Source organism: Lissotriton vulgaris, chromosome 7 (genome assembly GCF_964263255.1).
Source record: "Lissotriton vulgaris chromosome 7, aLisVul1.2, whole genome shotgun sequence".
NCBI lineage: Eukaryota > Metazoa > Chordata > Amphibia > Caudata > Salamandridae > Lissotriton > Lissotriton vulgaris.
The window spans coordinates 678804741-678808953 of NC_141695.1; the positions used below are offsets into that span (position 1 = coordinate 678804741).

The 4213-nt window shown below is 44.0% G+C and overlaps 1 pseudogene; it reads right to left on the reverse strand.

Moving 5' to 3' along the window:
* Window positions 1-200: 200 nt before the first annotated feature.
* On the reverse strand, window positions 201-542 carry LOC147702233 (beta-2-microglobulin pseudogene; annotated as a pseudogene).
* Between the last annotated feature and the right edge of the window lie 3671 nt (window positions 543-4213).

Consider the following 4213-nt stretch of genomic DNA (forward strand, 5'->3'; position numbering starts at 1 on the left):
ACTTTTCTTTCTCTTACAAATTTGACAGTTGACCACAAACAAGCCTTGGGTACTTGTTTGAAAGTGACTCAGGCAACTCTCGGGAGATGACACCAGGGTTGAGGTTAACAGAAAAGCCACCTCAGTCCTTCAAGCAGAATAAATTGCAAATAATTTGATGTGTGCCCTTCTCTCCATCAAACTGGATTTGTTTTAAGGCCTCACAACATGGGGTTCCACTTGTAGACCTTGGGCTCCTGCATGAGCCACCCTGCATGCAAACTCATCACCCAAGTTGTAGGCGAATGTGAAGTACTTCATCCATTGGTACTTCCAGTCACTTCCGAACGTCATATCCATGACCTGTGCGTTTTTTATCACTTCTCCATTTTTCAACAAATCCACTGTGGTGTTGGGTGGATGAAAGCCACATACCAAACAAACCACGTTTTTCTCTTTTCCTTCCTCCAATGAGCTGGCCGTTTACATACTTAGTTTGGGAGGATGTGTCCTTGCCTGGCACCAACATCCAAAAGCAGTGTCATTAGGACAATGCGAGCCATCTTTCCGCCGCAGAAGTTAGGCAAGTCTCCTCTTCCATAAAAGTCAGCCAGAAACTCAAGCTTTATTTTTGCTCCTTAAGACTAATTGAGGTAAGGAGAGAATCGGGAATAGCAGGAATTGCATTTCTCACCAACGAGATAAGAGGAATTAAAGACAAACATATTACATTTTCCAACTCTAGATACTGTACGGTCAAGGTTAAGATCACCAAAGCATCCTACTCACAGTGGACAGGGAGAGTGTAGACCACGGATGTGGGGGACACTCAGTGTTTTGTAAAATACCCCTCACACACCAACAGGCCCCTTGGTGTCATGCTCCATCATCGGGGTCTTCGCACCCCTCTAACGGGATGCGGCGTGCTGCGACCTGCGACTATGCGGGAGCACTGAAAGAGTAGACTATGTGTGGTGCGTGTGATGGAAGTGATAGGGTATTGTAGATGTGAGTGGTGGGGTATGGTGAAGGTTAAAAAGTACCTGGCTCGTAGGTCTCAGGAAAAAAACTTTATTCACAACCTCGGGCTGGTACTATTAAAAGAAGTGCAGTGTGAGGTAGTTAGTTGTCGTAATTATGGACATTACCTCTGGTGTGCGTCGACATGTTTCGGAGCTTGTGCTCCTTCTTCAGGACGGGGGCACAACTTCCCCACCTTACTCACGTTTCTCTATGAAAAGTGTAAATAACTAAAAGTGAAAGATTATTTACAGTGATAAACTAAGGCTATAATGTGCCTACAGCGGTATTAGTCAATGCAGTTGCATGACCTGAAAGGACAAAAATAAAGAATAAATTTGGTTGCCCCAGCTGGGCTGGCTCAGACAGGTGCAGTCACCTGGAGCAGCAAAGATGCATTGATCCTGTAAAGAAAAAAAGACATACCAAACACACAACAAAAATGACACACATTAGGTTGAAAAAGCCCTATGGACATACTCATGCAAAGTTTTCTGGCTTAATGAGCATTTCAAGAACGTCGGGGTTGGTTGCTAGATTCGTAATCTATATGGACAAAGAGATGGTTTCAGTACTTTTTACTCACTGTTTGGGTGGAAAATGGTGATTTTGTTTGTCTACTCAAATACTCACAGAATCGGGACGAGATTACCTCCGTGTTACCCCTTTCGCTGCTCCGCTGGTAATAGCTATGAGAGTGCGCCCTGTCTTATATAGGCCTGAATTCACTGATTGGATGACAGGTCATAGGTTGATTGTCGGATGCGTGACAAAGCCCATACATGGGTAATCCGATTCTGCGCCAGTTAGAAGTCTCGCCTTATTTGGTATGCGTAAGGATCTGCAGCTTGCATGGTATGCGCGGGAGTCGATCGATGTGCGCACGCGTTCTGCTAGACCTTTGTCTCAGCCTCTAGTGGTCTGTGAGGCGCATGCGTGTTGATACGTCTCGCTGCTGCTCGCTACTGCGCATGCGTTGTATTACCGTTACGCGACTCATGATTTAGCGCGGTCGCTCGCTACTGCGCATGCGTTGTTTCTCATTACCGTTACGCTACTCATGATTTAGCGCGGTCGTACCTTATACTTGAAGTTCATTATTCATTATATTAAGGCGGCGAACAATTTCAAAAATGCCTGTGAGGTGTTCTGGGCATTACAACGAAAGTGGTTGGTAGTTCTAATGTCCTACATAGGTACCCCTATGTGGTTTTTATAACACTGCTATGTAGTTCCACAATGTTAGTGGCCAAAGGCCAATCGGGTTCTATTAGTAACACGTTGGTTGTGAGTGAGTAGAAATTATAGGGTTCATGGCCCGGATTACTGTAAATTCGACAGCTGGCCCCAGGGGACATCATCATTGAGACCATGGATATGGGTACCCAGACGGAACACCCATCGTTGTTCTTTCTGAAAAAGACCAGTTTCTGATGGCAAATGTTCAATTATCGTCCATCGCAAATCATTCACACAATGTTGCTTTTCTAGATAATGGGACGCCATTTAGGTGGTTGATTTTTTGCAGCGTATGTTGCTTTTATGTTCTCCCACTCTAGTTTTTGCAGGCCTGGTGGTCATGCCAACATACTCTAAGCCGCATGGGCATGTGATCATATATACGACATTCCTCGTATTGCAATTCGTGAATTGCCATTGTTCCCATGTTGCTCCATTGCTGAATGTCAAGGTATTGCTTTTCTGTGTGAGATGGCAACTGCTGCAATTACCACATGTAAAATGTCCTTGGAGTCCAATTGTGGTCTGCCTAGTTACCGGATTTTGTTTAGGTCTCGTGTGGACCAGTATATCCTTGAGGTTTCTTCCTCTGCGATGCACATGCATCGGTTTCTCTAGCTCCAGATTACCACAGTTCAGTATCCTACAATGTTTGTTAATAATTTTTAACACCTCATTGGACACAGTGGTGTAAGTTGTGACGCATATGGGTCTTTTGTTTGCTTCTTTATCCTGTGGTTTATCTTCTAGGAGTGCATCCCTGTGGTTGTTCTTCCCTTTTCATTGCCTTATCGATGGTCCTGATGGGGTATTGTCTTTGTATCAATTTCTTTTTTAAGTCCCCTGCTTGTGTTTTGAACTGGCTCAGTTCTGTGCAATTGCGTCTTAATCGCAAAAATAGTCCATATGGTATGTTCTCCCTCAGGTGTCTGGGATGAAAACTGTCATATCGTAACAGGCAGTTCCTGGAAGTTGGTTTGAAGTGTGTGGTGCTCTTACGTCTGCCATCTTCAGTGTAGATATTAAGATCCAGGAACACCATGGATTCGTTCGAGATCGTACTTGTGAATTTTAAGTATGCATTTTGGTTGTTTAGCCAGGTCACAAAGTTGGAAGCAGTTTTCAAAACTCCGTCCCAAATGATGAAAATGTCATCAATATACCTTTTCCAGGTATTGATGTGGGGGTCTGTATGGGTTGTCTGTGTGCAGTATTTTATGCTGCTCTAGGTGGTGGACATACAGTCCAGCTAGACTTGGAGCAAATGTACTGCCCATACTTGTTCCATGGGTTTGTAGATAGATGGTCTGGTTGTACTGAAAAAAGTTTTGTTGTAGTGCCAGAGAGATGCATTCCAGCACTAAGTTGCGTGGAGTTTGATATCTCCATGAGTTGCTGAACAGTACTTCCTCTATGATTTGGAGAACTTCTTCATGTGGAAGACTTGTATATAAACTCTCTAAAGAAGATCAGGACCAAGTCAACTCGCGAACAACTAGGAGCATGACCGGATCCCTCTCCGAACCAGCCATCATCGAGCAAGAAAGGGACTTAGTGGTCAATCTTACCCCATGGCCTCTTACAGACACACAAAGAAATGTACTGAACAAGGAACTAGGTTTTGTGCCGACACAGAAACCTGACATCTTCAAATTAAATATTGAACTTCAGGACTTCACACGCAAACTGAAACTACAGGCTTTCTTTCAAGACAAACCACCACTCAAAGATACAACAGACACTGGCCTAAAACTGAAGTCAACTTTCACTCCACCTGACTCCACAATACCAGTGGAAATTCTGACCTTCCATAACACCAGTGGCGACGAACAAAAAGCCATTAGAGAATTAACCAACAACAAAGAGCTAATCATTAAGCCGGCAGATAAGGGCGGAGCTATTGTTCTACAAACCCTAGACGCTTACAATACTGAATGTATGCGCTTATTGTTGGATGAACGCAATTACAAAATCC